General features: G+C 37.5%; 1 pseudogene; it reads right to left on the reverse strand.

The window, feature by feature from the left end:
• Positions 1 to 447: 447 nt before the first annotated feature.
• Positions 448 to 13562, reverse strand: part of LOC112919186 (AP-3 complex subunit sigma-1-like) — a 67557-nt pseudogene continuing 54442 nt past the window's right edge.

A 13562-nucleotide genomic window follows, 5' to 3' on the forward strand; every position in this document is an offset into this window, starting at 1 on the left:
AAACTGAGAGAAAAGGCCTTAAAGTTTTCATGCAATACATAGTTGGTTCTTTAAATAACAGTTGTGACAAACAGCAGAAAGAATTATGGAATGCTGCACTTGTGATCCATAGAAAACACTAACATTTTGGATTGTACAGAATTTAAGGAAATGTCTCAAAAACTTTTGAAATAATGTAGTAGCCAATATAGAGAGGCATGCCTTAGGTGGGCATAGGAATGCAGTTCAGAAAAGAGAAATATGGAAACTGGAACTACTCAATTTCTTCAAAATCACTGAACAAGAAAATCAGCATTGAACATCCACATTGATTTTACACAGGTCTATATAGTACCCTGACTTAAACCCAACAGCAAAAGTTAAGACTCTCATCCTCTATCTTTGGTAAACAACTGCATAGTAAATCTAGATGACTTTTCCCTCAGATTTTACCAGGGAGTGGCCTTTTTAATTTTGTATTTTAAAAGAGGTCAGGTTTGGCACTTTTATACTCACGTCACCAATGTTAATATTTCTTGGGATTTCAGGAAAATTCATATTCTTTACAGATGATATAGCACAGACCAGAGCTCGGTCTTATTCAGCCACAGATTTCTCCAGTTTATTTTGTGCATCAGTTTGTGTAACAATCTCATTCATGTTGGTCTCCATTACCATCCCCCCATCATCATTTCTCCAAGAGTACTATGGACCTTGGGGCACAGGAGTGGCTCAGTTGACTAAGCATCTGACTCTTAGTTTCAGCTCAGGTCATGATCTTGGGGTCCTGGCATCGAGCTCTGTGTTGAGCTTACAACTCATCAGGGAGTCTGCTTGAGGATTCTCTCTCCCTCTGCCCTTCCGCCTGCTTGCTCTCTCTCTTTCACTCTCTCTCTCTCTCATCTTTTTTTTTTTTTTTTAAGGAATATTGTGAACCTTGTCTACATGGAAAATTAAACCCAGTTCAGAGACATTTTCAAAACACTGGTCTAATGTTTCCACAGATACTTGAAGTAGATCCAAAATGCCAAGTTCGCTTTCTGAAGAATACACACAGAAGACAAAACGTCATGTGTATAATGTTTGTAAACCAGTTTGTTGTCAGATTTTCCAGTTAACAATCCTCCTCCTTGTAAATTATAAACATTTTTACCCCTTAGATACCAAATGGAATGTCTCCCTGATGATTTGTTGTTGTCTATCTTCATTGTAAGGTTAGCAGAACATGGAGAGCCACAGCTTCCTGTGGTTGTTGAAGATGAGTGTCGTCTTCATTACCAGGGAGCTAGGCTGACTGGGTGGGGGCCAGCGTGTGAGTCTCCTCCGGGGATCTCACCAGTGATCTTTCCCCACCCACTGTATATTAATTTTGTATCCTGTAACTTTACTGACTTTATTAGATCTAGCTGGGTTTTTTTTTTAGTGTTTTTTTTTTATGAATTCTGTACTAGTATCTACAAATAGTACAGTTTTACGTCTTCCTTTCCAATTTGTGTGCCTTCTATTTCTTGTCTAATTGCTGTGGCTAGGATTTCCAATACTATGTTGAATTGAAACAGTGAAAGTGGGAGTCCTTGTCTTGTTCCTGAACTTAGAGGAGAGGCTTTCAGGTATTTACCATTGAGTATGACATGAGCTATGGGTTTGTCATATATAGCCTTTGTTATGTTGAGGTACATCTCCTCTATACTTTGAGAATTTCCATCATAAAATAATATTGAATTTTGTCAGATGCTTTCTTTTTGCATCTATTGAAATGATCATATTTTTATCTTTCATTCTGTTACTGTGGTATATCATGCTGCTTGATATGTAGCTGTTGAACCATCCTTGAATCCCTGGGATAGATCCACTTGGTCATAGTCTATGATCCTAATAAAATATTGCTCAAATCAGTTTCTTAATATTTTGTTGAGGATTTTGAATATCAGAACTATTCAGCTATAATTTTCTTGGGACATCCTCGTCTGATATTATTGTCAGGGTAATATTTCCCTTGAAAAGTGAGATAGAAGCATTCCCTACCCTTCAGTTTTTTGTAGAAGTTTGAGGAGGATAGATTTTTTAAATTATCTTTGAATGTTTGGCATAATTGAAGCTGTTTGGTCCCAGACTTCCTTTCAGAGGTTATTGATTACTGATTCACTACAATTACTAATAACTGGTCTATTCACATTTTCTATTTCTTTATGACTCAGTCTTAGAAGATTGTAAGTTTCTAGGAATTTATTCATTTCTTTTAAGTTGTCCAACCTGTTGGTATTTCATTGTTCATAGTAGTCTCTTATCTTTTGTATTTGTTGTTATGACTTCTCTTGGATTTTTTTTTCTTTTGAGTACTTTTATTTGCTTGGTGAGTCTAGATAAAGGTTTGCCAATTTTGTTTATTCATTCAAAGAACCAGCCTCAGGATGCCTGGGTGGCTTGGCGGTTGGGCATCTGCCTTCAGCTCAGGATGTAATCCTGGAGACCCGGAGTCAAGTCCCTCATTGGGCTCCCTGCATGGAGCCCACTTCTCCCTTTGCCTATTTCTCTGCCTCTCTCTGTGTGTGTCTCTGTGTCTCTCATAAATAAGGAAGCAAAATAAATAAAATCTAAAAAAAAAAAAAAAAAAAAAAGGAACCAGGCTCTTAGCCTCATTGATCTTTTCTGTTGTCTTTGTAGTCTCTATTTTCACCCTGATCTTTAGTACTCTTTGGACTTCATCCTTCTTTTTTTAGTTTCTTTAAGGTGTTTCCTTATTGATTTTCTGTCTGAACAATCCATCCATTGATGTAAGTGAGGTGTTAAGTCCTCTACCATTATTGTATTGCTGTCAATTTCTCTCTTAAGTGTGTTAGTATTTGCTTTATATATTTTGGTGCTCCTATGTGGGATGGGTATATGTTTATAGACATTATAGCTTCTTGATAGATTGACCCTTTTATCATTATGTAGTGCTCCTCTTTGTCCTTTTTTTTTTGAACCTGTTTTAAAGTCCATGTTGTCAAACCTGTATATGACCATACTAGCTTTCTTTTGTTTCCTTTTTCATGGAATATCTTATTCCATCCCTTTGCTTTTAGTCTGCATATGTCCTAAAATAAGTCTCTTGAAGGTATTTTAAAAAATATTTTATTTATTTATTCGTGAGAGACACACAGAGAGAGGCAGAGATACAGACAAAGGGAGAAGCAGGCTCCCTGCAGGGAGCTTGATGCAGGACTGGATCTCAGGACCCTGGGGTCATACCCTGAGCCAAAGATGCTCAAGAGGCATCCCCTTTTATAGGTATTATATAGATGTGTCTTTTTATCTATTCAGCCACTCTGTTGTTTTGATTGGAGAATATAACCTATTTATATTTAAAGTAATTATTGTGTTAATTCCTTACTGGCTATATTCATACCTCCTCTCTGTTCCTTTCTTTTTCTTTCTCTCCTGCATTGTGGTTTGATGACTTTTTTTAATGTTACGTAATTAGATTCTTTTCTCATTTTCTTTTGTGTGTTTATTTATTTATTCATTTATATATTTTTTGCTTTGTGGCTACTAGGCAAGGTTCATATGTCATCCTATGTATAACAGTCTATTTTAAGTAGATAGCAATTTAAATTTGAACACATTCGAAAACCATTTTTGCTCCTTGCCCCATGCTTTATGTTTTTGATGTCACATTTTACATCTCTTCATTTTATGTATCCCTTAACTAATTATTGCGGTTTTAGTTAATCTTAATAGTATCTTTATAAATGATTAATCTATTGCCTTTACTATGTTTATCTTTCTAATGAAATTTTTTACTATTGTATGTTTTTTTGTTATTAATTAGTTCCATTACTTTCTGGCTTAAAGAAGTCCTATAACATTTGTTATAAAGCTAGTTTAGAAGTGATAGACTTCTTTAGCTTTTGCTTATCTGGAAAATTCTTTATCTCTCCTTCAATTCTGAATGATAACCTTGCTATTTTTTGTTTCAAGTTTTTCCTTTCAGCACTTTGAATATGTCCTGCCACTCTCTTCTAGCCTGCCAAGTTTCTGCTGAAAAGTCTGCTGATAGTTTTATGGGGTTTTCCTTATCTATAGAAATTTGTTTATCTCCTGCTTTTGCAATTGTCTCTTTAACTTTGGGTATTTTAATTATAATGTGGTTGGTGTGTTTCTCTTTGGGTTCATCTATTTTGGAGCTCTCTGGGCTTCCTGAGTCTGCATGTCTGTTTCCTTCCTAGGCTAGGAAAGATTTTAGCCATTATTTCTTTAAACAGCTTTTCTGCTCCTTTCTCTTCTCCTTTTGGGGCTTTTATAACACAATTAATCTGCTTGATGTTGTCCTGTAGGTCCCTTCCATTGCCTTCATTTTTTAAAAAAAATTCTTTTTTCCTTTCTTCTGCTCTGTCTAGGTGAGTTCTGTTGCGTTGTCTTCCAGCTTACTGATTTTGCAACTTCATCCAATCTGCTTTTGATCCTTTCTTGTGTATTTTCAGTTCATTTATTGTGTTCTACAGTTCTATGATGTCTCTTTGGTACTTCCTTGAATTTTCTTTTTTTGCTGAAGTTCTCAATGTGTTCATTCTTCTCCCAAGATCAACGAACATTTTTATGACCATTAATTTGAATTCTTTATCAAGCAGATTATATACCTTTGTATCATTAAGGTCTTTTTGAGGTTTTCTTTGGTTCTTTCATTTGGAACATATATCTCTTTCCCCATTTTGCTTGATTCTGTTGTTTCTATGTATAAGATAAAGCAGCTACCTCTGTCTTGAAGGAGTGGCCTCATTTAGATGATGAAACTTTTTATTCAGCCTGCCCTAATTCTTGGTTGTTTCTCAAACCTTTGTGATTGTCTAAACCTCTTGATTTATTTTTGATACATCCTTGTTGTTGAGGGTGTGCTGAGACCTGTCCTAAGTGACCATTCCAAGGGGAGGAATCTTACTTAGCCTCTAGTTTCAGGCTGATTGAAAGCCTAACCGAAGCAGCAGCTTTTAAAGTATGCAAATATATATACCATCCTATGGGCCCAGAATTGTAAACACAGCTGGCTTCCAGGAGATCTGGATATGTATCCCAGGCAACAATTGTAAAAATTGGAGAAATGTAGAAATAAGTGTAGAAACTCCTTTCTGTAAAGTCTCCTCTCTCACCATATTGTAGCAATGCTAGAAGGGTATGCAAAGATTGTTTCTCCCTGATTATCTTCCCATGGGGGCGGGGGACACTTTGTTAGCCTCTAGATGTGTGGGGAACCTGAAGTCTGTCTCTCAGGTTGAAGTTCCAGGCTAAGTAAGTAGGCCTTTTCACAGGAACCTGGGGTTGTATTTCAGTCTGCTGTCTGTGTAGTGCCCTGGGTATTGTGGCCTGCCAAGAATAGTCTTTCCCATTGTTACTTTCTGAGGAGCTGAGGAACACCAGCCCCATTGGCCACCAGAGCCAGACAATCAAAGATATCCTTTGTGGAGTGTGAATGCCTTTTAGCTTTAGCAAAATAGAGGTAGAGTGACAGGGCTCACTCACTGGCTTCAGAACAGAAGTGGGAAAATGTCTTGTTTTGATGGTGCCCTTTAGGAATACAGTGAAAGAGTTCCTTATCTCTGTGCATGCACCTGCTTTAGGCTGGGAGTGGATGAATGCCATGAGTGCTTCCATTCACCAGCCCTAGCCAGGGAGCAGGGGATGTTACAACTTCCCCTGCTTGTTGACTTTAGGGAGCAAGAGAATGCCATGATGGTTCATACTTGCCTGCCCCAGTGAGGAAGTGGGAGAGTGCTGCAACTACACATACTCTCTGGCTTCAGCAAGCAGCAGGATAGTGGTGTAAATGCCTGCCCCTCCTGTTTTATCAAGGTTGCAGGAAGTGCCATGTCCAAGCTTATCTGTGCACATACCATTGGCTTCATCTCTGGGGATAATTTCAACTGTACCCTGTTTCTCCAGTAGATGCTTTTAGTTAGCAAATGCATTTCTTTTACATATAGTAAGTGCTTTTTAAACTGCTGTTTTTTCATCAGGGTTAGGGGCAAGTGAGATTGTATGCAAGCCCTTCAGGAAGGGAATTTCAGTTTCCTTCGGCACTTTGAGACCTCTGAACAATCAGCCCTGTTGATTTTCTAAGCTAGATGTGTTAGGGGCTCATCTTTGTCGTGCAGATCCCAGGGGTTGGGGTGCTTGATATGGAATGCTAACACCTTGCTCTTCCAAGAGAAATGCCAGACTGTTGAAATTCCTCCTTATTGTATGTTATTCAATCGGGATTGGGGTTTTTAGTAACCCCATCTCTGTCTCTCCTACTGGTCTCAATGTGGTCTTTTTGCTTTTTTGTTGTTGTTGTAGAGAAGCAGTTGATGTAGTTTTCAGATCTTTTTCAAAGGGAAATGATCCATATGTAGCTATAGATTTGGTGTGTCTGTGGGAGGAGATGAGTTCAGGATACTCCTACGCTGCCATCTTCAGGATAGTATTTTGGTTATGGGGTGACAGCTGACTGATGTGGATGCTGGTATGGGCTCTCTGGTGGTGAAGTAGTTGAGCCATTATGCTGTTATACAATATTAGATTATTTTACTGCAGTATTTGTTCCTGCCTCTTCACAACAAGCCAGAGTCCTTATTTGTTTACAAACTGTCTGAAGCCTGAAGTATATAAAAGGAAAAGGAAAGAAAAATTTTGCAATAGAAGTCAGATAGACTTATATCAAATATCTGGGGTCCTTAATGCTTGGGATTTAAAAGAGAAATTTGCTGGAAAGTCCTCAATAAAGATAAAGTCTATGCATACTTGGATACTTTTTTTTCTCTTTATGGCATGATACTTTGCCACTGATACTATTTAGCCTTTGCAAATGCTAATATATGAAATAGGAGGAAAGTAAACTTCTCAATTGGACAGTATCAAAAGTATAATGAAAAGTATAATGCCTTTCAAAATTTTCAGTCTAAATAAGATGGTAGCTGGGATTTGAGATACAGATAATATCAAGGAAAGATAACTTCAGAGAAAAATTTATACTTGGCTAAAATGAAAGCTTTGGAGTTTCAGAAGGGAAAAAGAGAGGAGCTGCAAAGAAAAAAAATGTCAAACGTCAATTTTATTTCTTTTTTTAAATTTGTATACACTTATTTTTAAAGTTGACTTTTTGTTACTGAGTTCTATGAATTTTGATAAATACAAAGGCTTGTGTAAATGCCACCAACTGAAGATATTCAAATATTACTCATCCCTCAAAATTCTCTCCTTGCTTTCCTTTTGTAGTATAACATTCCCTCACAGTCTGACCCTTGGCAACTGCTGTTCTGTTCTCTTCCTTTACCAATTATATGCTGATAGTATCACCATCCATAAAACAACCATTAACAACTAAAGTCTTAAAATACTTCAAAAGTTGAATTTGACTTTAGGTAAATGTTTTTGCAGAGCAATATTATAGAATGAGAAATTTAAGAGGATTTCAAGCATAAAACAACCTGGAATTCTAAGGCAGAAGTTCAGTAAATGTGAGTTTGTGGCTAAAAAAAAAAAAAATTATATTAAAACCTGTTCATGCCAACTTAAAATGAAAAACTTCAGGTATCAACTTAAAATGGGACTGGGTACATAGTAATTCAAAATTATTTTTGAGGAAAAGTGAACAAAATATTGAAGACTAGTCAAGTAGAAGATTGGTCCTTCTTTGAAGAATTGCTTCATCAGTGTCTCCTCCAACCTCTCCTTGATCCTTCTGTTTTCCTTCCATAATCTGAATATTTCTTCCCTTAAGAACTTTAATAATTTGTATTTAGATATCCATTTAATAATTAATATGTGTCTTCCACAGATGTTCAGATATATTGCTTTACCGATCCAATCTCTCGATTTAGGACCAAACCTGGGATCCTTGAGGGCAAGGACCACATCTTTGTATTCCCAGGGCCTGGTACTACACCTAACATATGATAATTTGCAAAAAGTGTTTTTCTGGGCCTGTAATTTCTGGGCCTGCTTTTGTTTTGAATGAAGGCATCATGCCTTCTCTGTTCTCTTTCTGCTTCCACTGATGGGATGGACAGGTCTCTCAGGCCCTGGGAAATGGTATATACATGAAATATAAACATTTGTAGCCCTGAGTCTTTGAAAATTGGGGTTTAGTTGTTTGGTTAGAGCAGCTAGCCTAAGCACAAAGCCCAACGCCTTTTACTGCCTAAGGGAAGACCAGATCCATGTCTGTTTAGAAATAACAGGGATGCCTGGGTAGCTCAGTGGTTGAGCACCTGCCCCTGCCTCAGGGTGTGATCCTCAGTCTCAGGATCGAGTCCCACATCCAGCTCCCTGCCTGGAGCCTGCTTCTCCCTCTGCCTACATCTCTGCCTTTCTCTCTCTGTGTCTTTCATGAGCAAATAAATAAAATCTTTAAAAAAAAGAAATAACAGACATACACACTTGCCTCAGCAGCAACAATAAAAATAATAAAGGAGGGTTGGGATAGCCAAGTCTCCAGTGAATAAATGAATAAGATTTAGTAGCCTAGAAACTTAAACATTTCATCTAGGAGCTCTATCAAAAAATTAGACTGAAATAAGCAAAACAAAAAACATATGAAACAAAACAACTAGTCTAGTCTTACCAGTGGGAATCTAAACTATAGCATTTTATATGGAAAAGAGTCAAAAGAAGAAACATCAAGATAGCCTTTACATTTGTTAAAAAGAAGTAGGTGGTAGTTGTCAGGAGTTTGTGGCATCAAGCAAGAAACAGACCAGACAGTATTGTTGAAAGCCTGAATGAATATTTCTTCTGTGTTGATTAAATATTGTGAAGGTCATATTTCCACTGCTCGATACATGCTTCCAGGCTTTGGGGAGTATGTCTAAATGCAACTTTGAAGTCTCCTCCCTCCCTTTTCTTCCTTCCTTCATTTAAAATAGGAATTGAGTAAAGAGAAAAATTGCAGTTGGGCGTTTAAAAGCTGAGAACGTCTCTCTGGCTCAGATGAATAATGGTCCATTCCATATACTTTGAAAAACTGAGCCAGGGGAATGAAAATGACTTCCACGCTCTTCCATATTTCATCCAGGTGGTCAAGAAACAACTATCTACAATGCGCAAAGTGCTTTGGGGAATGACACAGTTTGTCCTTAGTAAGCTCATAATACATGAGTGTGGGGGCGGGGTGGGGGGTGGGGGGTACAGTAGAGGGGAAACACACTCGTGAGCATAGAGAGTTAAGTGATGTAGCCATCTAGGATTGCTCTGTGACTTTATGAAAAACTCAGTTTTTCTTCCTCAGATTCTTTTCTCTGGGGAAGAGGGTCAGGACTAACTGGCTTCAAGGCAATTTACAAATGCCCTTGGGAAGCTGACATCTTGGCCACCTGGGATTACAGAAAGCAATGAAATGGATTGTCCTGCAGAAGCATGGCTGGTTGTGAGGGTTCGAGCAATAGAAAGTCTACAGGTCTAGGTTTGCTAAGTATAGATGAAGCTGACAGCTTCACTTCATGCTCCTGGAAAACTCGAATTTGAGGGCTGAACGTTACTGCTGAGCTCTGGGAGATGACTTAGCTGATTTTCATGAATCATGTCCCTGTAAGTATTGTGAGGCACAACTTTGGGTCAGTGTGACATGCTTCATTTGCTAGGTGGCTTCTTTGCTCATTGCTTTCTAATATTTAGAAACATAAAACACATTGTATCCTGTTGCACCCAGAAAAAAACCAAAAACAAGAAACACCGTCCTATAGCTGGAGAAGGGGCAAGTGTGAGAAGGAGGAATTTTTGACTTCAGCAGATGGACCTAGACAGGATGTTACTATTGTTAGTTTGAAGGGTCCACCAAAACCCAGATTTAGTCATCACAGCTTTCCAATTTTCTCTATTTCTTTGCTTTTTAAAAAAGAGTCTTTCTTTTTAATTACCTAACCCATGTCATACGTAGTCATCATGCCTGAAATTCAAGGCATGTTAATTAAATGCCTTGAGAGAGAAAAATTAGGTCCATAAGGAACTCAGAGAAAAAATAATTCTGAATGAGAGCGATCAGCTGAGACTTTAAGGAAAAGGTAATAATTGATCTTGACTTTGAAAAACAGGAATTAAAAAAAAAACTTCACTCTGTATAACACACAGACAGGAACGTGCATGAACCTTAAGTATACAGGTAGAGGAGCTGTTTTGAAGTGCCTTTTGAGCACCCTGAAGTCATCATGCCTCCTCCCAGTCACGGTCTCTCCTTCCTCCCCAAAAGTAACCATTGTGACATTTAACAGCACACGCTAGTTTCATCCATACCTGAACTTTATATAAAAGTATAGTCATGCAGCATGTAATCTTCCATGTTGGGCTCTTTTGTTTTAATATTTTGTTTCTAAGGGTTGTTGCATATTATAGCTTTTCATTAATTTTGATTATTTTGTGCTGTTCCATTTGATGTATATACTGCCCTTAGGTACCTGAATGTTGATGGTAAGTTTGCTTCCACTTGCATTTGTTTCTTACAAATAGCTATGCTAAGAAAACTTCTTTTACATGCTTTTTAATGCACACGTATATAGATTTTTCTTGATATATATCTGAGAATGAAATGGTTGGGCCATAGAGTATGTCTATGATTAACTCCACTTGATTTGTCAAACTGTTTTCCAAGGCCATTATTGAACAGATTTAACAACAGCAATGAAAAATTGTGGAGAAGAGAATTAGAGACAAAAAATTTCATGGTGAAGAGGCAGAGAGATGAAATAGCCTGTCATCCTCTAGGACCAGGCATGTTTTAGGGTGGCTAGGGTTTTGAGTGTATGAGAGTTACACTAATAGGTAAGTCACACTTTATAGGCAGGGAGAAGAATATGAAGAGCTTGAATATATTTCTTGGAAATTGGGACTTTGTTATAAGTCATGGGATGTCACCAAAGAAACTGAGGTAGAGGAGTGACGAGATTAATTCTGTACCTTAGGAAGAGGAGTCAGTATGGACTGGATGCTGGGTAAGATGGAAAATGAGATTCTGACTTAGGGATTGAGCATGGAAATCAAGAGCTATCTAGGAGAGAGAATAGCTGAAGTTCCCATGAGTAAGTGCTATCCCTTTTGTAAATCCGGGCCCTTTTTCTGACTTCTGGAACTTTGAAATTTGCTCTACTTTTCCCTTCTCTTCCCTTTAACAACTATTATGATGTACTTCTGTCATCATTCCTTAATTTATTTACTCTTAGTAAGATTTTTATTCTAATAGTATGAACTGCTGTGGTTTTAAGTAGAGATGAGGTGGCAGTGAAAAACAGCTAAGGATGGATGTATCTGTAAGGGATGTTAGGTATAAGCAAGGGGTTACCCAGGAGCCTTTGAGTTTAAATAGTAGTCTGTAAAAACTGCTGTCAAAAAGATGCTGTAAGACCTTATGATTTTTAGTCCGCATACCCAAATATTGAGAAAAGCCCTGTCAATATGCAGAGCTCTGTTTATAATTTTTAATAGGAAAGGCTTCCCAGTCTAAGAATAATTTGTATGAAACCATATTAACCATTGATCACCAGAAGACCAATTTAATCTGATTGCTTTATGATGGTATTAGCACACTGCTAAGGGGACCAGATGGGTCAACAAAGAAGTACATAATTATGTGGCAAAGAATGAGTTCTGTCAATCAGTTTTTTTCTAGCAGCACAGAAAAATACATTAACACCACTCCCCTGCCTCCCAGCCCCCCATGTCAAATGCCTGACATTACTCCTGTTTTTCAACACAAATCTGCCATCATTTAATAGCTTTGGGGTTTGGGCTCAATTAGTTTCAATCTTTGTGGTATGAGCCTGAAACCTAGGCGGAGGCAATCACAATAAATATTTGGTAGACTCCAGAAGAATAATTGTATTCCCTAGCTACAAGCAATTAAGCACTAGATGTATTCCTTGTAAACCTTTGCAAATGCAATGAAAAACATGTTTTAAAAGACAAATAATTAAATGGCCTCTTTCCTTTGTTGGCATTTAGGTAAAAGAAAATTCAAGCTTGTTGTTTTACCTAGGAGGAAAAGACATTCTCTGCTTTAAAAATTATGATGGTTTGTGTATGACCTACTGATAGTCTTTCAGAAATCAAGAGAACAGGATAGATGCCAGAAAAAGAGATGGGCAACGGTCCCAAAATTCAAGAGGATAAAAAGAATGACTTTCACAAGCTGCTGGGAAGAAGCTTAATTTCAGTGCCCTCCTATCTTCTAGAATGCAGTATTAACAACATTAGATTTGGAGGTATTGTCTGATCCTCTCCCAAAAGGGCAACCTCTTCTGCAGCATGTGAAAATATACCCATTATTTATAGGAAAAAAAAAATGACAACAGAATTTAAAGTTGAGTGGTAAAATGGGAAAGCTTGGACATGCACCTAATGAAAGAAGACATTTTGTCATACTTTCTTGAAATTTTTATATATGGATTAAACGTAGGAGAGGGAATGTACATTTAAAGAATCCCTTTAATATTATTTCCATCTTTATTACAGTTCTGTGAAATGGATACTTATAGCACAAATTTTAAAAAAATGAGGCTTCAAGAGATCATTTAATCCATCTAGATCATTTAAATAGTAAGTGGTGAAAAATAGATCCATTTGATTTTTTTTTCTCTGATATCTCTGTATTGATATTATTCTCTCTGCTCTGGATTCAGCTCTGTTCCTGATGCAACTACTAACCGATTATGCCATGTGTCTTATGCATGAATAACTCCTATTATGGGGAGCTCATTACCTATGACTTTACAGCCTTTTCTTTGCATTGGTTTTCCTTTAACTCATTTGGTTTCCCAATCTCCTTTTGGTGGCCGTTTATTTTCAACCTATTTCACAGATGTATTCCTTCCTCAATACACCTTCTTTCAATCAGCAAACACTCCCTGGAGTATTGTGATACATACGTGGCTTCATCTAACACCTTAAAACCTCTAAATATCTTTAAATTCCCACATTTAAACCTGGGCCCTAAATGGTTCTTCTGAGATTAATATATTTTGATGTAGAACATGGGCATCATATTGGATCATGAAAGTCAACTCAATCATTTGGCTAACGACCTTCCTATAGACAATTTCCCCAACTCCAGATCTGTTATACTTTCTATAATTCCCCTCTGATCTCTTTCTACCCATACGCTCAAGTCAGAAACACAGGGGTGGTCACTTCTGTCTGCCTTTCCTCCCCACATCTACTTGATCATTAATTCTTGTTTTTCATTACTGAGATGTTCACCTCTCTTCCCTTCTCTCCACTTCCACTGCCCCCAATTCAAACCTACCTCACAGTTTGCCAGAATTACTGCTCAGCCTCAGAAATTTTCTTTAGTTCTAGAGCATCACCTTTCTGTGGTGGCCAGAATGGTTTGTGTAAAACCTGTGTCCCTTTCTTTTTAAAACATTTTCCCCATTTCTCTGCTTTCAGAATAAAATGTCTTGGCGTGGGATATAAGAAGATTCTTCTAATTGAGCCACTTCTTTTTCCTCCTCTCTCTACTAGCCATTGGGTGTAGGTGTTGGAGATAATGTCCTAGTAGCTGAATACCAGATGTTCCTCAAAATGAATGCATATCTGAATTCCTTGGAAAACTTAAAAAAGAAATTAGACCTCCGGGTCTCATC

The sequence above is a fragment of the Vulpes vulpes genome, chromosome 5 (assembly GCF_048418805.1).
Source record: "Vulpes vulpes isolate BD-2025 chromosome 5, VulVul3, whole genome shotgun sequence".
Taxonomy (NCBI): Eukaryota; Metazoa; Chordata; class Mammalia; order Carnivora; family Canidae; genus Vulpes; species Vulpes vulpes.